The sequence below is a fragment of the Geotrypetes seraphini genome, chromosome 3 (assembly GCF_902459505.1).
Source record: "Geotrypetes seraphini chromosome 3, aGeoSer1.1, whole genome shotgun sequence".
NCBI lineage: Eukaryota > Metazoa > Chordata > Amphibia > Gymnophiona > Dermophiidae > Geotrypetes > Geotrypetes seraphini.
The window spans coordinates 98,607,297-98,631,548 of NC_047086.1; positions in this window are offsets into that span (position 1 = coordinate 98,607,297).

The window sequence follows — 24,252 nt, forward strand, 5'->3', positions numbered from 1 at the left end:
AAGTAAAGTGTTAGCCTGTCAGGCTATTAGTCTCTCATCACAGACTTTAAGGTATCTGAGAACTGAAGTTCTCACACTAGAAAAAAAAAATGCACAGAGCAACCTGTTTTCTGTTAAACTAAAACATTTGAATCTGTCTGACAGAAAATAAAATGTGAAATGTGTGTTCCATGTTTCTAAGACTTCCTGCCTCATCACAATTCCATTCATTGTCCAGTTAGTAGAAACACAATGGTAAATTCTTCTTACTCCACAGAAAAAAAACATTTCTGCGTTTTATGTTTTGTATATGTGTGTTAGGCATAGAAATGTTCCAGCTTTAACATAATCTTCAAAATTCATAGTCAGAAAATATTGGTTAGCCAGTAAAAAAAGGGAGTGATGCCTATTTTGGACAGATAAAGGTTGATTCTATAAATGGCGCCTAAATCGGCCAGCACCTAAAAAAAAAAAAGGTGCCAGCCGCGTGTCAATCGCGCTTAGGCGCCGTTTACAGAATCACAGCTAGTGTTACCTATGTAAAAACTTAGGCGCCTGAAATGTAGGCGAGGGTTTTAAAGTAGAGAATGACACGGGAACAACTTTTTTCCCATCCCTGCAGGAACTCAGTTTCCCCATCCCGTTCCCATGAGTTTTGTCGCCGTCCCTGTCCCTTTCCTGTAAGCTCTGCCTTAACTGCACAAGCCTTATGAATTTAAAATGTCAGAGGAGGGGCGGGACCACGGCGGAGGAAACAGCTCCGAAGCAGTGCAAAGATCACGGGCATCGCGATTTTGCTGCAGGCTGCTTCGTTAAGGTAAACGCCGGTGTGGGGAGGCCAGGGGGGAAGCGAGATGCCGGGGGATGGGTGGGGGGAAGCCAGATGCAGGGGGGGGGAAGCCAGACGCCAGGGGGGGAACCGGACAGCAGCACTAACCGGCTGAGGCTCCCCCCTTGCCTTCTAAATCAGGTGCGGCAGCGGCCGGCCAGCAAGAGCAGCGCTGCCGCTCCTGCTTTTGGGGGGCGAGGAGGGAGGGTCAGCTGAATCGGGAAGCCGATTTTTTTTGTTTTGAATCGAATCGAATCGATTCACCCGAAGTGAATCGGTGAACCGATTCGAATCATGAATCGGACAGCACTATTATTAACCATTTGACCAAAAAGCACAATAGTGCAAGTTAAATTTTCTGTGAGAGTATAGCCCAAACTTCAGATTGGAAGGGTGTATATTCTCTTACCCCTCCTAACTCTCTTCACAGTAAATAATGCAACATTTATAGATCCTCAGAAGTACCACCTAGCACTCATACAAATTCATTGTGTCAGGCTTTATGTACTACTTCCTCGCTGGATCTTCCCTATTTTGCTATTAAATTTATAAATACTTTTTTCCACCTTAGTGTATAAATAGTTTAAATAATAGTAAAGATAGAATTGAATTTCTGGATATCCTTATCAGTAAATCTGGGAACCAAATGGACACCACTCTCTACAGATAACCAATTGCCCGTAATATTTCCTACATTTTTCCAGTTTTCATCCGTACAAATTAAAATATAGTCTGCCTATTAGTCAATTTCTGAGGGTTCAAGGAGTTTAAGACAGTGGCAGGTGACATGCAGGAACGCTTTTGAGCAAGGGGATATCCTGATAAAGTTATTCAAAGAGCATACATACGGGCCAGATATGCACAACGTGAACTGTTGTTAGAAGCCTCCAGTCATCCTATGCTGGTTATTTCTCTTATCAAGGATTATTGGCACATCTTACAGTCATTGAGGATGTTCAGTGAGCCCCATGTTTTTGCTTTCACCAAAGGGAGGTCTATAGGACAGGTCCTGGAACAACAGAGAAGGGAGGGGGATGCAAATGGAGAGCATTTAAAATTTCAGCATTGTCAGTGGTGTGACATGACTATAGAGGGACCCCAATGGCAAGACCCCAAAATAAATGGATCATTAAAGCCCGTGATATGACTAATTGTAGAATAAGTAGGGTTATATATGTGATCATTTGCCCTTGTTCATTGGTGTATGTTGGCCGTTCTAAAAGACCCATTTAAATACGATTAAATGAACATAAATCTCGTATCAATACAGGGGCTCTTCAAGCTCCTTTAGTCCAACACTGGGTTTAATATCAACATACAATAGAACAGTTACAATGGAGATAATAGAACATTTACAAGAAGTGGTAACTGGGAAGAAAAACTTAACTTTATAGAACAAAGATAGATCTACCGGCTTAATACGGAGATCCCATCTGGGTTAAATTTGGAACTCGAATGAACTATATTGATATGAATGGTTTCAGCCGGATGGGTCTCAGGTTTCAATAACTCGGGTCTTTAATATCCTGGGGTAAGCTTTTATGGAGGGCATAACATAGCATTTTGTAACTAAGTTTTTCCAGTTAATTTTCCCTTCCCTGTTCTAAATGTTGATGCCGCCCCTATGATGACGTCATCATCAGCAGTCCAGGCTGGGTAAGTGTATTTAAGTGAGTCAGGAACAAGCCGCGGGCATTTTGAATTAACTATTCATTAGTAGGTTACAGCGGTGTTAAGCTTTAGAAAGGTAAGCTGAAAGGTTTGAATGTGTGCATTTTTAAAATTAAAGAACCATCTATAAAAAGTGCTCCCACGGCGTTGGGATATGGTAGATAACTAAGTCTAAGATAGTAACCTAGTTTAGATATGTGAGTATTAAAATGTTTGTTTTCATTTTACTAGGGATATGGTGCCTTGATAAAACCCCTTCGGGTGAAACATGTTGGCGGTATAAATCCCTGAAAGCATAATCACAAGTTTTAAGCTAAGTATTTAAACTATTTATGCACTAAGGTGGAAAAAAGTATTTATAAATTTAATAGCAAAGTATGGAAGATCTAGTGAGGAAGTAGTACATAAAGCCTGACACAATGAATTTGTATGAGTGCTAGGATCTATAAATATATTATTTAGTGTGAAGAGAGTTAGGAGGGGTAAGAGAATATACACCCTTCCAATCTGAAGTGATGATTATTAATCACTGCACAAAAATTTTACCTTGTTGTATTAGAGCAGCAGGGGTTCTCAGGACACAACTACTTGTAGCCAGTCAGGTTTTCAGGATAGCCATAATGGCTATGTATATGTATAAGATAAATATGCATGCCCTAGAGCAGGGCTGCCCAAGTTCGGTCCTGCAGATCTACTGGCAGGCCAGGTTTTCAGGATATCCACAATGAATATGCATGGGAGAGATTTGCCTGAACTGCCTTCTCGGTATGCAAATCTCTCTCATGCATGTTCATTGTGGATATCCTGAAAACCTGGCCTGCCAGTAGATCTCGAGGACCGGACTTGGGCAGCCCTGCTCTAGAGGTAGGGCATGCAAATTTATCTCATGCATTTTCATTGTGGGCATCCTGAAAACCTGATTGGCTAGGTGGTGTCCTGAGGACTAGGATGTGAACTTTTATATTAGAGGAACAACATATTTGATTCATTTACAAAACAATTTGCATTAGGGACCTGACAGAATCCACTGTTTTATTCATACTTCAGAGTCAACTATCATAATCTGAACTACAATGTACATTTAATTTTGCTATAATTTAAAAACATTTTTAAGCACCAAACCCCTTAAAACATTCATGTTTATTTTTGCAACAATGGCGTACTTTTACAGAATGCATAAAAAGAATCCATATAGAAATCTCCACAGTGTGAATAGTATTTCTGAAAAGGTTGCTTGAAGGATCACAAGATCATTTAGGGCTCCTTTTACTAAGCTGCGGTAGCGTTTTCAGCGCACGCTAACCCCTTCCCCCCGCGCTACGCGGAAAAACTAATGCAAGCTCAATGGAGGAGTTAGCGTCTAGCGCGCGTGGCATTGTAACATGCGCTAAAACCGCTAGCGCAGCTTAGTAAAAGGAGCCCTTAATTTTTGAAATTCCTACCGTATAACTGTATTTTGACAGCACTTGAAATCTTATTAGTTTATTATGGTTCTGCATTGCAAAACTGCAATAAATCAATTGAGGACTGTAATTTTGTCATGTGACAAATACCTATTTGCCATTTTATATAAAGAAAGGAGGCCAGTATTCAAAAGATTTGTCTAGGTAACTTTCAAAGTCACTTCCACAAATCTTAAGGCTCCTTTTACTAAGGTGTGCTAGCGGTTTTGCACGCACTAGACGCTAATGCCACCATAGAGCTGGCATTAGTTTTTTCCGTTTAGCACAGGGTTTGCATGTGCTAATCTTCAGCACACGCTAAAAACTCTAGCGCACCTTAGTAAAAAGGAGCCCTTAGTGTGATTTTAGTTTGCCTAGACTGCAAAAATAGCTGGCCCAAAATTATTAGATAAGTTTGTCCAGATAACTTTAACTGGTTTTATTCAAAATTCTAACTTACCTGATTCACTCTGCTGAGTGTCAGGTTAATGCTAGGTAGGTATGTTTGTGAAGACAAAAACACAGGTCATAGATCAGGTGACTACAGTAGCACGCCTATTATATCTGATGCTCAGGGCCAATCATTTTTTAATACCCCTTTTCTTATAAATATTTATCAAAACAGCTACAATATACTTTATTCTGAAGAAAAAAAAAAAAAAAAGGTTTTTTTTACGTTTGTCATCTCTGGTTTCTGCTTTCCTAATCTTCTCTTCACTCTTTTCCTTCCATTCAGCATCTGTCCTCTTTCTCTGCTCCTTCCATCCAATGTTTGCCCTCTCCCCTTTTTCACATGCTATCTGCCCTCTTTCTATGCCCCTTTCATAAACTGTCTACCCTCTCCCCCTTCTATCAGTTTCCCCATCCCGTCCCCATGAGTTTTGTCGCCGTCCCTGTCCCTTTCCTCCCATACTCTGGCATGTCTCTCCTCTACTCTCTTTTTTTCTTCCCATCCCATGGTCTGGCATCTCTGTCTCATTCCATCCCCCCTCCCCCCCCCCATGGTGTGGCATCTGTATCTTCTCCTTTTCTCCCCAGAAGTCTGGTATCTCATTCTCCTTCCCTTCCATCTCTCCCTCCACCATGGTATGACATCTCTATCTCTTTCCCTCTCCTTCCTGTTCATCTCCCCCTCCCTGCTATGGCATCAGTCTCCTCTCCATTCCTCCCCCTTGTATAGCTTATTTCTCTCCTCATCCTTCAACATCTGCATTCTGTGTACCCATAACTTCTGTGCTTCACTATCCCTTCTCTCAGCGGCATCCTCTTTTTCATCTACACCAGATCCAGCATCTCTCTTTGTCCCTCTCTCCATCTTTCTCTGCTGACCCCCTTCCCAGCATCAGTCTCTCTCTCTTCTTTCCCTCATCTAATCTCTCCACTCCACCCTTCCGTTCTCTGTACCAGCTCTGTTTCCTTCCTTCCTCTCCCTCTGAGCAGCATCTTACCCCGTTGGTCCAGTATTTCCCATTAGTTCCCCATCCCTCCCCATGGTCTTCCATTCCTCAGACACATGTTGCCACAGTGTCAATGATTGAGATACTCACTGGCCGCCGGCTGGCTCCTGAAATTTGCTCTCTTAGACATCATATTGAAAATGTCCCTTCCTATGTACCAAGCATTAATATAACCAATATTTAAAACCATGGGAGTTAAACCTGGGATGGCAGATTCAAAAGTATAACAGTTGGAATTAAAGTAAAAATTAAATCTCCCATAATGCAATATGGTAAGGATGGGCAAACTATATACTGATTCTTCTTTACCCCCAAAACATGATCATATAAACAAAATGACTAAAACTAATCATTTCAAATTTGAACATAGGAAGAAAAGCCCCAGAGTATTTATAAAAACAAATTACTAAAAGTAATTGTTCAATATAAAAACCAGAAATTAAAAAGTTTACAAAGATGTCCAGAAATATGGAGCCAGTATAGGAGAAGGAAGAAAGAAAGGTCACCATCCGACAAATTTTAAATACTGGCTAGGGTCTAGATTCACTAAACCCCATTTACCGTGTCCAATCCGATCCGTGTCCGGGCACCCGAATCACAACATGCGTCTTCATGCAAATGATGCCGACTGGAGGCACGACCCAAACTGGCCACACGGATTGCTGAAGAGGGATCCTGACGCATGCACAGACTATCTTGTTTGCCTTTAGATGGTGTGCACATGCGATCTAGCCAGCATCAACCAGTACAATAGTGCAGCAACCCTGAGGATCATATCCGCATCCCCATTACAATCTTCTTTTATATTTGGAATCCCACTGTCACACACTCCATATAACCTTCTACAAGCACTGTAACAGCAATGCTCACCATTTGTCTCAGAGCTAGTAACTTTTTTTTACTTTTCATGAGCCTATGGTTTTAACTTGCAGGTTTAAAGCGGGGCTGCACTGCAGCGTGTTCGAGGCTTGGTACCTTCTTTCCTTTTTTCCCCTGGAACAAAACAGAACATGCCGTAGTGCAACCCCGCTATAAACCCGCGGGTTAAAACCATGGGCTCGCACTGCAGGGAAAGGCGGCAGAGCAGGAGAGTCAGGGCGGCAAGAATAGGACAGTCACAGTGGCAAGAGCCTTACTAGTGGCATCCGGAAATTAACTTCTTTAAAAAGCCTGCATTGCTTGGATGAGAGCAAGGAGAAACTGCTTCTGAGGGGCAGGAGAGTCAGCAGGGACGTGAGCGACTGGCCCCCAGCAGTCGCTTCTTTTTGATCAGCCAGCCCAGTCGGTGTTCCTGATTTTTTTTTAGTGAATCGCTGCCTTCCTATATTTGCATGCCACTCCCCCTCATTTGCATGTGCGGATTGGATTGGGTGCAGATCGGATCGTGAGTAAGGTTAGTGAATTAGTAGAATTCACGGTCTGGTGGAATACTGTATGCATCACAACCAAATTTGAAGGTGCAATCGCAGGAAAACATCATTCCACTGGCGCGTTTCTTAAAATCTGGAGGCCTGTCCAAAATTACTGCGTTTTGGACCACTGACATACAATAATTCAGAATATATTGCTTAATACATATAATGATCATTTTTTGTTGGGTTAACGTGATGCGCGTTGAGTGTGCTCCTTAATGTTCACAAATATTCCTACAACTGATGTGTGTACAGACTCTACTATGTATTACTTCATGTATGTTAACACCTAATCATATGTATATATTACCATGATTTGTACAGTTAATTGGTAAGTTTGTTAATTTATATCATAATATTAATAAAATCTATTAATTAAAAAAAAAGGTTAGTGAATCAAGTCGGGGTCGCAAAGTGGTCAGAACACCATCAGTGTCTTTAGTGAATCTAGCCCTAGGTCTATGTTTCCTGCTGGCTCCACTGGTGACTTTTTAAACAGACATGGCTGTCGCTCTGTAGTTTCTAGCACGTACTCTCAGTTCATTTGTATTTAAAAATGATCAGATTGAGAAAGCTGTTGCCTCTGGAACTAAATGGAAATTTGGACCCTGATGCAGGGTAAATGAAAAACAGGGCTGTCGGGTCACTCGAAGGAATGTATAGGGTAGTATTGTGGGTTTTTCTTTTTAAATTGTTTATAGAAATGTTAAAAAAAGACTGACATTATCAATACATAGTAAAAGACATCAGATAACAACCTGAACAGTCCATTCAGTCTGCCCAGTCATTACAAATAGTCACACGCATTATACATTCATGATTAAATTGTCTTCTTTTTTTATATTACTGGGCTATAGACTGTAGAAGTCTGCTCGCTACCGTCTTTAGGTTCCCACTACAGCAGTTGCCAATGAAGCTCAATTCAGCCTATCCTAACCATCCTGTCACTGGAACTTCCATCAAATCCCTCCCCAGCCCATCCTAAACTGAACAACCATATACGAGACATGCAAGACTGCCAAGTACCAGCCTTAAGTTGGACTTAGACTGATCCAGAACACTGCTGTTCACCTTATTTTTGGACTAAAAAAATGGGAGCATATTACCCCTTTCTATCAAAAACTTCATTGGTTGCCAGAGTCGAATAAAGGACCCAATATGGATGACTAAAATAGTGAAGGAAGCGATAAGTAATAAGAAAAATTCATTCAGGAGATGGAAAAAGGACAAAACTGAAGGAAACTGGATAGAGCACAGGAAGTATCAAAAAGAATGTCACCGTGTGGTTCGAAAAGCCAAAAGAGAGTATGAAGAGAAGTTAGCCATGGAGACTCGTAATTTCAAACCGTTCTTCAGATATGTTAAAGGGAAACAGCCAGCTAGGGAGGAGGTGGGACCGCTGAATGATGGAGTCAGGAAGGGGGTAGTGAAGGAGGAGAAAGAAGTCGCGAAAAGACTGAACATGTTCTTTTCATCTGTATTTACAAACGAAGACACAACCTACATACTGGAACCTGAGCAATTCTTCAATAGAAATCAAGCAGAAAAATTAACATTCATGGAAGTGAGCCTTGAAGATGTGCGCAGGCAGATAGATAAACTAAAAATAGACAAATCTCCAGGTCCGAACGGAATCCATCCAAGGGTTCTGAAGGAACTAAAGGAGGAGATAGCAGAACTACTGCAGCAAATATGCAATCTATCCCTGAAAACAGGCGTGATCCCAGAGGATTGGAAGACGGCCAACATCACGCCCATCTTTAAAAAGGGATCAAGAGGTGACCCGGGAAACTACAGACCGGTGAGTCTGACCTCGGTTCCCGGAAAAATGGCGGAAGCACTGATAAAAGAAAACATCGATGATCACTTGGAAAGAAACAAACTTCTGATAACCAGCCAACATGGTTTCTGCAAGGGGAGATCGTGCCTAACCAACTTACTACACTTCTTTGAAGGAATTAACAAACAGATGGACAGAGGTGACCCCATAGACATCATATACCTTGATTTCCAAAAAGCCTTCGATAAGGTGCCCCATGAACGATTATTCCAGAAACTGAAGAACCATGGGGTGGACGGAGACATACATAGATGGATCAGAAACTGGTTGGCAGGTAGGAAACAAAGGGTAGGGTTGAAGGGACACTACTCTGACTGGAGGAGGGTCACGAGTGGTGTTCCGCAGGGCTCGGTGCTCGGGCCGCTGTTATTTAATATATTCATAAATGATCTAGAAACAGGGACGAAGTGTGAGATAATAAAATTTGCAGATGACACCAAACTATTTAGGGAAGCTCGGACTAAAGAGGACTGTGAGGAATTGCAAAGGGACTTGAACAAACTAGGAGAATGGGCGACAAAATGGCAAATGAAGTTCAACGTTGAGAAATGTAAAGTATTGCATGTGGGAAGCAGAAACCCGAGGTACAACTATACGATGGGAAGGATGTTATTGAATGAGAGTACCCAAGAGAGGGACTTGGGGACAGGTCAATGAAGCAGACTGCACAGTGCGCAGCGGCCGCTAAGAGAGCGAATAGAATGCTAGGTATAATCAAGAAGGGTATTACAGCCAGGATGAAAGAAGTTATCCTGCCGCTGTATCGGGCGATGGTGCGCCCACACCTGGAATACTGTGTCCAGTTTTGGTCGCCATACCTTAAGAAGGATATGGCTTTACTCGAGAGAGTTCAGAGAAGAGCGACACGTCTGATAAAAGGGATGGAAAACCTTTCATACGCTGAGAGATTGGAGAAACTGGGTCTCTTTTCCCTGGAGAAGAGGAGACTTAGAGGGGATATGATAGAGACTTATAAGATCATGAGGGGCATAGAGAGAGTAGAGAGGGACAGATTCTTCAAACTTTCAAAAAATAAAAGAACAAGAGGCCATTCAGAAAAGTTGAAAGGGGACAGATTCAATACAAATGCCAGGAAGTTCTTCTTTACCCAACGTGTGGTGGACACTTGGAATGCGCTTCCAGAGGACGTTATAGGGCAGAATACAGTACTGGGATTTAAGAGAGGATTGGACATTTTCCTGCTGGAAAAGGGAATAGAAGGGTATAAATAGAGGATTACTGCTCAGGTCCTGGACCTGTTGGGCCGCTGCGTGAGCGGACTGCTGGGCAAGATGGACCTCAGGTCTGACCCAGCAGAGGCATTGCTTATGTTCTTATGTTCTAGAGTTCTGTTTAAGTCTTCCTGTATTTGTTACAAAGCAGTTTTTGGGATGTTACCAGACTATCTTGCTTCCCACTTCTCTTTGAATTATCTTAACAAGAGTACATGTAGAATAAATCTATTCAACTATCCCCCTTTAAAATCCTGCCAATATAAGAAGTTTATTGACAGAATCTTTTCCTTCCAGGCCGCCAAACTGAATATGTGGCTAGGAAAACCTATATTAGAGGCCACTTCCTATTTTGATTTTAGGAAAACATTAAAGACCTGTCTGTTTGACATGTCTATATCCTAGTACTACAACTGTTTAATTCACTTTTGTTCTTAACTGTTGTATTTCAATTTTAATTGATTCTTAATTGATGCATTTTAATTTAATTGATTTTTTTTTATTATGTCATTTAAATTTTTATTGATTGTATGTATTTTTATCTTGTTGTGAACCGCTTTGAACCTTTTTTTGGTTTAGCGGTATACAAAAATAAATTATTATTAATATTATTCATTTTCTAATTAGAGATCCTGTGTATTCATCCCATGTTTTTAAAAAAAAAAAATTCCTTCACCGTTTTCATCTCCACCACCTCCCTCGGGAGGGCATTCCAGGCATCCATCACTAGCTCCGTGAAAAATAATTTCCTAATGTTACTCCTAAGTCTGCCACCCCACAACCTCAATTCGTGTTCTCTACTTTTAACATTTTCCATTCTCTGGAAAAAAATGTGTTTCTATAGTAATACTTTTCAAGTATTTAAACATCTGTATCATATCTCCACTGTCCCTTCTCTTGCACATAGTCAGGTCTTCCAGTCACTTGGTGCAAACTCCATATAATTCTATTCTAGTCAATGTGGTGTGGCACAGTGCCAGTCATGCCCATGCAAATATTTAAGGTTCATAATAATTATGGAATGAAGTTGGTTATTACTTGCTAACTATGTTCTTGTAAAATACTAAAAAGGGGAATGTAAACCCCTATCACCTAGTCAAGAATGTAAACCCCTATCACCTAGTTAATTTAATAAAAAGGTATCACCTTTTTATTTTGGAGGGGGGGTGTATTTGTCCATGCTTTTATTTGTTAACCTTTATTACAGTGCAGTCTTGCTACGATGAGAGAAAACTACTAGATTCTTATTATAGCTGATTGTCAACCTCTCACCCCATGCTGAACACATGAACAATATATGAGCACAGAAAAGATTTTGCCTTGTTGACATGGGGAGGAAGGATCTTTGAAACATGATGCCAGTTCATAGTGCACATCAGGGAAGATGAGCTAAAAGAGGAATGACCTGAATAGAGCACAGCTGGATGTTTGTGACAGTCAAAGGACTGCAACACGTGTTTTATGCAGTGCAGTGTATTTGCCAAGGTGATGCTGCAATGGCAACCAAAGGCTCATGATTATTACAGCAAATTTCACATTATAGAAACACATTCTATCTACAAAGTTGCCCACCTTGAACATATGTTCTCTGTAGATAAGAAGATTGCTAGTCAGGCATACAAAGTGGGTATCTGTTTTGACTACGGCTGCCAACTGGATCCAGATTCTCAAGACAGGGTTGACCCAGTCCAGAGTTTATCCCCAGTGCATGCCAGGACTTGTAGTCTAGCTTTTCTCAGAGAATGCAACGGGGAAATCAGAACGACAAGTTCCTGCGTGCAATGAGGTAAATCCAGGACTGGGATACATTGCGAGAGGTCAATGGGAATCCACTGTGAAGGCCTGCTGGCTGGAGGGTATAGGCATCCCTCTGCCAAGCCATACTACAAAAGATACAGGGGGGTTGAGGTTTGGGGGGGAGGTGTCGGGATGGGGGGTTTGGGAGAATCAGTGGTTGGGGGGTCATGGGTTCGATGGGGGTTTGGGTTTTGCAGGTGGCAGAGTGGAGGGTTTCAGGGGTATTGGTGGTTGGGGTGGGTTATTGGTTCAGGGATCCTGCAGGCAGGAGGGAGTGGGCATCTCTCCTGCCTATCGCAGTTGGGATTGTGTACTTCAGAGTTTAGGGCAGGAAGGAGTAGGCATCCCTCCTGCCTATCGCAGTTGGGATTGTGTACTTCAGAGTTTAGGGCAGAAGGAGTAGGGCATCTCTCCTGCCTATCGCAGTTGGGATTGTGTACTTCAGAGTTTAGGGCAGGAAGGAGTAGGCATCCCTCCTGCCTATCGCAGTTGGGATTGTGTACTTCAGAGTTTAGGCAGGAAGGAGTAGGCATCCCCTCCTGCCTATCGCAGTTGGGATTGTGTACTTCAGAGTTTAGGGCAGGAAGGAGTAGGCATCTCTCCTGCCTATCGCAGTTGGGATTGTGTACTTCAGAGTTTAGGGCAGGAAGGAGTAGGCATCCCTCCTGCCTATCGCAGTTGGGATTGTGTACTTCAGAGTTTAGGGCAGGAAGGAGTAGGCATCCCTCCTGCCTATCGCAGTTGGGATTACTCAGAGTTTAGGCAGGAAGAGAAGCATCCCTCCTGCCTATCGCAGTTGGGATTGTGTACTTCAGAGTTTAGGGCAGGAAGGAGTAGGCATCCCTCCTGCCTATCGCAGTTGGGATTGTGTACTTCAGAGTTTAGGGCAGGAAGGAGTAGGCATCCCTCCTGCCTATCGCAGTTGGGATTGTGTACTTCAGAGTTTAGGGCAGGAAGGAGTGGGCATCCCTCCTGCCTATCGCAGTTGGGATTGTGTACTTCAGAGTTTAGGGCAGGAAGGAGTAGGCATCCCTCCTGCCTATCGCAGTTGGGATTGTGTACTTCAGAGTTTAGGGCAGGAGGGAGTGGGCATCCCTCCTGCCTATCGCAGTGAGAGGGTCCCCTGCTACAGTTGCTCAGCTGATCGCAGCAGGAATATTTCCCCCCTCATCAGCTGAGCTGGCAGGACTCCCCGAAGCTGTGGCTTTGGGGAGCACTGCCGGCTCAGCTGATCGGGGATAACTTCCCCTGCCGCAATCAACTTATAGCTGTTGCAGCCTGACTTTAGGATCTCTCAGCAGCATAGACAGGTGACTGAAATGCAGGCCTGGATTTTCTGGGTTTACATTTCAGCCACCTATCTTGGTTGAATTTAGGCAGTCATTCTGCTATCGAATGACTGAAATGATTGGCAGCCACTTTTATTTATTTATTTATTTTGATTTCTATCCCATTCTCCCAGAAGCTCAGAATAGGTTACAATTTGACATTCACAAATCCATTTTAAAGACAAGAGTGGTCACAAACACGGAACATTTAGATGGAAATATATTGAGGAGTCTGGTTGCTGATGACAAGCTCAGCGGAAGAAGAAGGTGGCCACTGACATAGGCACCCATTACAGAATCTGGCCCTGAAATAGAATAGATGCTTCCTGTGCTATATTAGGACTCCTAAATGAAGGTACCTAATTATAGAACTGATATCTGTATACAAATCTGTCAGATGTTTGTCTAATGCTTCTTAGTGCTAACCTTGAACATCAGCCAGTTAGATGTGCTCCCAGCAAAGGTTTCAGAAGCCCTTCAGTAGAGGGATAGTACAGCTGTACAGCTTAGTGCCAGACTTCCTGAGTTCATACTGGTCACTCTATAAGGATTTAGATTTTAAAGATACCCACATCTAGACACAGCCAAGCAACACCTAAGCAAAGGTAAAAAATGCTACTCATACAACTCGATCTTATAGCGGCATTCGACCTAGTAGATCACGACATCCTACTACAAACACTGGAGGCAATAGGAATCACAGAACATAAGAATTGCCGCTGCTGGGTCAGACCAGTGGTCCATCGTGCCCAGCAGTCTGCTCACGCGCTGGCCCCTAGGTCAAAGACCAGTGCCCTGAGACCAGCCCTACCTGCATACATTCCAGTTCAGCAGGAACTTGTCTAACTTTGTCTTGAATCCCTGGATGGTGTTTTCCCCTATGACAGCCTCTGGAAGAGCGTTCGAGTTTACTACCACTCTCTGGGTGAAGAAGAACTTCCTTACATTTGTACGGAATCTATCCCCTTTTATCTTTAGAGAATGCCCTCTCGTTCTCTTTACCTTGGAGAAGGTGAACAACCTGTCTTTATCTACTAAGTCTTTTCCCTTCATTATCTTGAATGTTTCGATCATGTCCCCTCTGTCTCCTCTTTTCAAGGGAGAAGAAGCCCAGTTTATCTAATCTCTCGCTGTACAGCAACTCCTCCAGCCCCTTAACCATTTTAGTCACTCTTCTCTGGACCCTTTTGAGTAGTACCGTGTCCTTCATGTACGGCAACCAGTGCTGGACGCAGTATTCCAGGTGAGGGCGTTCCATGGCCCAGTACAGTGGCATGATAATCTTCTCCGATCTGTTCATGGTCCTTTTCTTAATCATTCCTAGCATTCTGTTCACCTTTTTTGCCGCCATCGCACATTGCACAGACAGATTCATCGACTTGTCGACCAGTACTCCCAAGTCTCTTTCCTGGGGGGTCCCTTCAAGTACCGCCCTGGACATCCTGTATTCATGTATATGATTTTTGTTGCCGACATGCATCACCTTACACTTATCCACGTTGAACCTCATTTGCCATGTTGCGGCCCATTTCTTGACCGTGTTTATGTCATGTTGCAGATATTTGCAGTTCTCCTGCATCTTCACTACTCTGAATAACTTAGTATTGTCTGCAAATTTAATCACCGCACTCGTCGTTCCAATTTCTAGATCTGAGCATTGTCCATTTACTCCCACTCTCTGTTTCCTATCTGCCAGCCAGTTTTTAATCCATGTGAGTATTTTACCCTCGATTCCATAGCTCACAATTTTTCGAAGTAGTCGTTTATGCGGAATTTTGTCAAACACCTTCTGGCAAAGTCTACAATTGGTTTGAAGGATACCTCTGATCTAGAAGATACAGAGTAAAAGCAAACAATGAACAATCAGAATCCTGGAATAACCCTTGTGGAGTCCCCCAAGGCTTCCCACTATCGCCAAAACTCTTCAACCTTTACATAGCCACACTTGGCACATGCTTAGACAAACTAGGCATAACGTCTTACAGCTATGCCGATGATATCACCATTCCCCTGCCTTTCGACCAAACCACCCTTAACACAACGAATAAACTACACATTGCACTAGAAACAGTGTGAAAATGGATGAGACCATAAATTAAAACTGAACCAAGACAAAAACAAATTTTTACTTCTAGAAAGAAACAAAACCACGATCAAACCATAACAAACCTAGAAATAAACTCTATCACATATCCCTTACAACCCAACCTAAAACTGTTAGGAATAATGATAGACAAAGGCTGCACCATGCAACTTCATATCAGCAAAACGGTTCAGAAGGCATTCACAACCATGCGCAACTTAAGACAAATCCGAAAATACTTTAACAACAAACAATTCAAACTCATAGTACAAGCACTAATCCTAGGACTCCTGGACTACTGTAACAAACTTTACCTGTCATTCCCCATCAACATGCTAAAACAATTACAAACATACTTTACCTGTCATTCCCCATCAACATGCTAAAACAATTACAAATAGTCTAAAATACAGACCTAAGACTAATATACTCGCTGAAAAAATACGACCACATTACCTCAGCTTTCCAAGACTCATACTGGTTCCTAGTACAAACAAGCATACAACACAAATTCTACTACACCCTATTCAAAGCCCTAAATGGAAATGGACCAAACTATCTGAACAACCGTCTAATCAGGAAAAACACATCCAGCTTAAGGAGAACTCAAGCACACTTTACCTACCCTCCAATCAAAGGCATGCAAAGCAAAAAAATATATGATGGTCTACTAGCCACCAGAGCAAGGAAAATAGACCGTCACCTCTCAAATCTACTGACCACAACGCTCAACTACAAAACATTCAGGAAAGAACTGAAAACCATACTAGTCAAGAAATTTGTCAAATGATCTAACCAAACCATATCAACCTTTCCCAGATCCCGACGCATACTATAGCTATCAACCTTGTAATCTCCCTGGCTAATTTCTTGTTGTAAACCGCCTAGAATTGAAAGGTATTGGCGGGATAGAAAACACAAATGTAATGTAATGTAATGTGGAGGGGCATTTTCAATATGACTTTTTAATCAACCTTGTAATCCAGGCTAATTTCTTGTTGTAAACCGCCTAGAACTGAAAGGTATTGGCGGGATAGAAACACAAATGTAATGTAATGTAATGTGGAGGGGCATTTTCAATATGACTTTTAAATCTGAGTTTGGATGTTTTCTGGAATATGCACTGAATTTTTATCATCGCTTTGAATTTTTTTTTGAAATTGAGATTTGATCAAAATTTTATTAAACTTGAAACTTAAGGATAACTATGGAATATTGTAACCTGTAAACTGTATATTATAGGGCTCATAATCAAAACAGAAATGCATCTAAAAACTTGCCCAAATCGGCACTTGGACGACCTAAAGGACAGGTCGTCGAAGTGCCGATAATCGAAACAGGTTTTTAGACGTATCCAGAGACTTTTAAGGCCTCTGAATCCCATTGTGCACCCAGAGCTGAAGTGGCATTTTTGAAGGAGTGGTTAGGGTGGGATGTGGGCTGACCTAGATTTAGTCATACTGCAGGGATAGTTTTACAAGGCTGCCTGGACGGAACTTATATGTTGTGACTTAGGCGATCTAAAAACAGGTCTAAGTGCCCATAAGGTATCCAAAGTGACCAGATAACCACTGCAAACACAAAGTACACACTCCCCTAGTGATCACTGTACCCCCCTTCCCAAACACACAAACCACCATAAAAATCAGAATAAAAATGTACTTTCCTGCCTCCAGAATATCAGCACTTGGCATAGGAAAGCCTAGTAGATCTGCACAGAGGTAGCTTAAGTAGACTGGGCTAGTGAACCACAGAGAGGAGGACCCATGCTCTTAAGCCATTCTAACAACTGCATTCATGATGGAAAATGTGATTCCACCCAAACTCCCCAAAACCCTACTGTACTGCCATATAAGTGGAACTTGCCTATAAGGGCTTTTGAAGTTGTAGAAAGGTGAGTATAGTAAGTTTTGGGGGTGTTTTGGGGATGCTCACCATGACCTGCAAGGGAGTTGTGGTGAGATATTTATGTGGCACCCTTTTTGTGAAGTTAACAGCAGTGCCCTGTAAGGCTCCCCACTATTCTGTTGCCATGTCTGGGTGGCCAGTCCATCACTTTACTGGCCCCTCCTATGCCTAAAAGGTCTGGTTCTAGGCGTTTGGGACTTGGACAATTTTTTGGATGAGAATGTATAATAAAGGTAGTTTCAAGTTTGTTAAAATCTTATTATACCACCAAATCAGACTTCAAGGTAGTGTACATACAATATTTAAAGTACATGTATTTAAAATTATAGAGTACAGTGGAGGTATATCATACAAGGACTTAACAGTACAAGACTAATGGACGAACTGGTACGATCAAATTTGGGGGATGTATTTTTCAAGAATGTATTTTGGACGCTGCCGACTTTGGGCGACTAGCGCCCTAGGCACAAAACAGACTTAGATGTTTGTTTTGATTAATACCCCTCCAAGTATTAGTATTAGATACCCTGAGGATTCCGGAACTTGGAGTATAAGCAGATGGCTGGCTAACGGCTGAGCTCCTCCCTAAGAGCATTTTTCAGTTGAATTTGAGTAATATTTTTTCTTCTGATTTAATTTTAAATTCCTGAAAATGACTTCAACTAAGCAAAAGATCCATGAAGCTCCTTCTAAGTCAACTGGGAAGACAAAAAGAATGAAAGAAGACTCTCAGTCCAGTGAGGTTCCTCTGCCCATGGATGCTTTGGACTTTATTGAAGTATTAGAGGAATTAAGGAAAATCAATATTAATCTAACGGAAGTGAAGCAGGAGATTAATATCATAAATAATAAATTTGACATATTAAACAACAGAATGGACAAGATAGAAATTAAAATGGAAAAGATTGAAAATATGCAGCAAAATTACAAAGAAGACCATACCATGTTAATGGATGTGAAAAAAAAATTGATTGATTTGGAAAACAGATCGAGAAACCAGAATTTAAGAATTATTGGATTAAGAGAAGATGTTGAAGGGAAAAATATGATCTCTTTCCTAGAAGACATTATTCCAAAAATTCTCCCAATAAAAACAAAAGGCTTAATAGAAATTGAAAAAGCACATAGGATTGGCAGGAAGAAACTTCAAGATAAGGAGAAACCAAGAACTGTGATATTCAGGGTAAAAAAGTTTCAGCAGGTTTTGGATATCCTATAAGCTGCAAAGGAGGTGAAAAATCTCACATATAAGGATTCTAAATTGTCTTTTCTTCAGGATTTTGCTAAAGAGACTGTACAAGTCAGGAAACAATTCTTACTACTCAGACAACCATTGAAAGAAATAGGTTCTAAATATGGATTATATTACCCAGCATCTATGAGAATTACGTACAGTGGTGCCTCGCATAACGGACGCCTCGCACAGCGAACGCTGCGCATAACGAACTTTTTGTCTTGCTCCCTATAACGAACTTCGTTTCACACAACGAAGTCGCCCGAGGGGCCCGGGGGGGGGGCGGAACTACTCTCGCCGCTTCCTAATGTGAGCCGGGAACAGCAGCACCCTCCTGTCTGAATGCAGTGTTCCATCATCTCCCTCCACCTTACCTTAGATGCCGAGTTTTCCGGCTTTCTTTTTCGGCCAGCCACACACTTTCAAAGAGCAGCACATGCGCGCATGCTCTGTTGTTCAATCTTCTCCTCTGACGCAACCGGAAACCGGAAGTTGCAGGAGAGGAGAACATTGATCAACTTCAGCAGCTGCGCGTGCACAGCTTTTTGAAAGCGTGCGGCTGGGTGAAAAAGAAAGCTGGCAAACTCTGCATATAAGGTGAGGTGGAGGGAGGGAAATGTAGGGCTGCAGAACGAATTATTTTGTTTTACATGTATTCTTATGGGAAAACGCGTTTCACACAACGAACGTTTCACATAACAAACTTGCTCCTGGAACGGATTAAGTTCGTTGTGTGAGGCACCACTGTATAAAGAAAAATCTTTTCAATTTGAAGATCCAGCAAAACTTAAAGAATTCTTATCATCTCTTGAATCACCTATGAGTTAAAATATAATGGTTATCTGATGGATGAATGGAATATGTGTTTAAAAATCTTTATTTAATGTCTTTTAAATGCATAAAATATTTATTTCTAGAAGGAAAATATAGGGAAAATATAATTTTTATATACTTTAATGGATGTAAAATGGCTGCTGAAACTGATTTAATCAACTGTTTTGGAACTATTGGAATAGTTTTAAATTAAAATAAAGAAGATTCTACTCAAGAATGGTGAAAGCAGTATGCAAATTAATATTCACACTTACCTGACGTCAAGGGAACAGAAGGAAGAGTGATGGAATTCGAGTGGGGCCTCTCATGGACCTTGTGGATGGACTGGGCATTTTCCTGATGGGATTGTGATGAGGAGGATTGAGGGTGGGAGAGGAGAGCAGAGGGTGATGAACATGGAGATAGCAGCCTCGCAGATGATCTGGGCTGACATTTGATTTTTTGAGACCGTTGGGCAGCGTGGCAAAGATCAGCATGAGAGGCAAGGATGAGGTCACATGTGTTATTGCTTCGAGCGGAGTGGTGAGCACGCGGCACTTTCTTAAGGCTCTCCTAGTTCATGGACCCTGAGCAAAGGAGCGTCGCTGGTCTTAAGTTGAAGGGCGACGCTCGTGAATCTCGCGTTCGGCGGCGGTGGCTCAGTTTGTGCCCGATCTGGAGATCTTCGTCTGGAAGGCGGCGGTCCCTGTCAGCACGGAATCAAAGGCCTGCGTATGCTGGAAGCAGCGGGACACAGCGAGGGCGGAGTCAGGTCAAACTAATTTGATGAGAGGTGCGGGGGTCACGTACTGCACTGACGTAAATTCCAATCAGTGCTGTGAGTGTGTGCCTCTCCTGTCTCATTTAGCTGCCACCGTGTTCATCAAGCACAAAATGAAAGAGGATGGAGAGGTAGAAGATATAAAGCCCAGGAGGATGTGAGACAAAGTATGGATCTGGACAGCTGGGGTCAGCTGCTAGAGAAGGGTAGTTTTAAGTTCCACCAGTACTTGAAAGCTGAAAAATTAAGTCTCTGTTAGAGCCAAGTAGACTGGAGATTTATGTGTGCTTTTTTAACTGTTTGATTCCACTAAGTATGATCACTTAGTTATAGAAGCAGTTATTTGCATGGAATTCAAGGGGAAAAAAAAGGATTTCACAACCTGTTCTGCAGAAGAGAACATGCCATGGTTCTGTCCTCTCCTGTTGTACAGATAAAAAGCAGCAGGTTTGAAACTGACCTACTGGGTTTGACTTTATTGGATGTAATGTCTGACTTCTGGTTCCTGGTAATTAGGAAGGAGCGAATTCTTACATTCTGTATTTTTCCGTGAGATCTCTTGGTAAAAGGAGAGAAAGTACTAAATTGTCCAGATCATCTTAGAAATGGGAAAAGCAATGATGTTTACTTAGTAAGGATGGAGGGAGGGGGTGGTTTACAGAGTTTGATTGGAATGATTGGTATGTGTGCATTTGAGAATATGAGTGGTTATTTAATTTGAGAGGATTGATGTTTCATTTGTGATGCAAAAAGTAAATTTTTATTTTCAGATTAATTTTGTTTAGGTAATATATTTACAATACAAGTGGAAGTTGTATAATAAATTTCTTCTTGAGGATAAGATGTTAAAGATTAATGTGGTGAAATAAGTAAACTTTAAAATAAAAATAAAAAAATAAATTAAAGTATACATGTATACATGTAAGTAGGAATATGAATGTTGATAGAGGTTTATAAAACAGAATTGAGACATATGTAAGGGGAAAAGCAGGAATTTAAGTATATAGATGTTTTAACTTCTATAATATAGGGGAAATAATGAAATGAGTTGCTTGGGAGGGGGAAGGGGGCTGGTCTGATCGTTTGACTTCAAGTTACTGCACTGTAAGAAGGGGTGGGATAAGGGAGGGTTTAGGGATGGGTTTTTGGGATTTTATTAATATAATCTGTAAGAAATTAAGGGAGGAAAGGAATATATCTTATAATAAATTAAGGGAAATTAAATTTCTACAGGGAAAATATTCATTATATAATTTGTTGAAGTTCTTATTTGATAGTAATAGTTCTAATAATGGAGCTTAAAATACTTTCGCTTAATGTTAATGGTTTAAACCATCCAATAAAAAGGAAGAGAACGCTTTTGTTTTTGAAACAACAAAATATAGATATCTGCTATATTCAAGAGACTCACTTATCAGCTCTAGAGTCTAAAAAATTAGAAGATAATTGGATAAAACATTGTTTTTATGCACCAGCTATAAAGAAGAAAGCAGGAGTTGCAATTTTAGTGAATAAGAGGTGTACTGAAAATTTCAAATTTATTTCAGCTGATCCCTTGGGAAGATGGTTACATGTAGACATGAATCTGGGAAATACTACCATGGCGCTGTTCAATGTATACGCACCTAATACGAACCAAATTGAATTTTTTAAAACTCTACAACAATTGTTATTACCACTGGCTACTTCAAATTTAGTTGTGGCTGGGGATTTTAATGCTGTTATAGATCCTTTTGTGGACAAAAAAGCTAGTAGAAGTATGAAATCATTAGGATTAGATAATTTGGTAATAAATTGTGATTTGAAAGATATATGGTGAATATTTCATTTTAATGATCGGGAATTTTCGTTTTGTTCCCATGTTCATAAATCTTTTTCAAGGATAGATTATATATTGGTTTCAAATTCATTAGTTCAACAAGTAGCACAAGCCTCCATAGATCCAATTATTTTGTCTGATCATGGTGGGGTGTGGATTAAAATTAAGATAGTTGATAAAGAAGATAGTAGACCTATATGGAGATTTGATAATGCTTTGCTTGTGGAGCCAAATTTTATTGAGGAATTACAAGTGAAAATGAAAGATTATTTTCAAATTAAAAATACGAAGGATATTTCAATAGAAACATTAAGGGATGCTTTTAAGGCAACCATTAGAGGTCAAATTATTTCTTTTTCAGCATATTTTAAAAAACAAATTAAAGAACAATTTTATAGTTTGGAAAAAGATATAAAGTTATTGGAATCTAAATTAATTCAAAAATGGGAATATTCTACATTACAAGACCTCTTGAAAGCTAAAGGGAAATATAATGAAATTTCTTCTAAGTTAATTAGGAAAGATTTATTTTCTCAACAAGCATTGTATTATGGAAATTCAAATAAGGCGGGAAGATTATTGGCAAATTATCTAAAAGCTAAAAAAAGAAAAACAAAAATAGCGATGATAAAAGACGAAAAGGGAAATAGTTATTCTCAAACTGGACCGATTTTAAAACAATTTTTAAGTTTTTACAAAAACCTGTATTCTTCTGAGCCTTATTTAGATAAGGAAAGGGATGGTTTAAAATTTTTAGAGTCAATTACGGGACCGAAAATTCCTGAGCATATAAAAGAAAGTTTAGAAAAGCCAATATTAATAAACGAATTGCAAACAGCATTGAAGTCCCTTAGAGTTGGATCCGCTCCAGGTGGAGATGGTTTTACTGTAGAGTTTTATAAATCATTTCAAATTATCCTGTTACCATATTTATTAAATTTATATCAGACTCAACTTACTAAAGGATATATTATGGGTACCATGGCTGAATCATTAACTATTGTTTTACCAAAGCCAAATAAAGATCCCACACTGGTTTCAAATTACAGGCCTATTTCTTTAATTAATGTTGATGGGAAAATTTTAGCTAAGATTTTGGCTATTCATTTAGCTAAAGCTCTCCCTTTTATTATTGGTATACACCAAACAGGATTCGTTGCTCAAAGACATTCTTCTAACAACACTAGGCTTGCATTGCATATGTTGACTTTGTCCAAAGCCTTAAAAGACCCAGTTTTCTCTGTATCTCTAGATGCAGAGAAGGCTTTTGATCGTGTTGAATGTACCTTTATATATCAAGCGATGGAATGGTTTGGTATTGGATCAGGATTTGTTCAAATGGTTCAAACTTTGTATAGCTCTCCTGTTGCTAAATTATATATTAATAATAATTTTTCAGAAGTTTTCAAGTTGCAGAGGGGAGTTAGACAAGGCTGTCCTTTATCTCCTCTGCTTTTTGACATTGTATTGGAACCCTTGTTATTAGCCATTCAACAGACAGAGGAGATACAGGGTATTCCTCATAAAGATCGGGAATATAAGATTTCAGCTTATGCGGATGATATATTGCTCTATTTGAGAAATCCTGAGATAACCATTCCTTGCTTACTTGAATTAATTGAGAATTTTGGGAAATTTTCAGGTTATAAGATAAATTGGTCTAAATCAGAAGTTCTTCCACTCAATGTACATTGTACAAAAGGTTTGTTTGATTCATTTCCTTTTCTCTGGAAGGAAGATGGAATAAAATATTTAGGCATTTGGATTAAAAATACATTGGACGAAACAATGAAAATAAATGAAAAATTGTTATTGCAGAAGGTTATGGAAATGTGTGAGCAATGGAATCCTTTACACCTTTCATGGTGGGGGAGAGTCCAAACTATTAAGATGATGATTTTGCCTGTGGTTTGTTATCAGTTGGGCATGTTAACGGTATATTTTCAAGGGTCCTTTTATAAAAAGTTAAATATCATTCTGTTAAAATTTATTTGGCTGGGTAAAACTCCTAGAGTAGCTTTGGTATCTTTACAAAGATCAATTTCAGAGGGAGGGGTAAATTTTCCAAACTTTTATAGGTACCATCAAGCCTATATTTTGCGTCATGGTATGTATTGGATCCTCCCAGAACTCATGGAAAAACTCCCAGATTGGTTATGGATAGAATGGCAATTCATGTCTCCATTGCGACTGTCCCATGTTCTCAGTATCAAAATGCCTAGCTATAGTAAAGACAATAGAATACTAGCAGATACATGGAAAACTTTACGATATGTAAGCAATTTAACAACTATTCCAATTTACAAATCTACAAATCAATCTATATGGGTAAACTCCAAGATTCAAATTGGCGGAGAAAGACTAGTCTGGAAACATTGGATGATAGCAGGAATACGTATATTGGATGATGTCATTTCTAATGGTGCTATGCTTGAATTTTCAGAGTTGCAACATAAGTTTGGACTTAATAAATCAGAAAATTTTAGATGGATGCAACTGAAGCATGCCATTCAGGCGGGGTTCCCTGATTGGAAAAACCTTAATAATCATTATAGTATGGAGTTTCTTTGTTTTCAGAAAGACTTCTTGGGTCACCAGGCCGCCCAGTGGTATAAATTATTAAATGG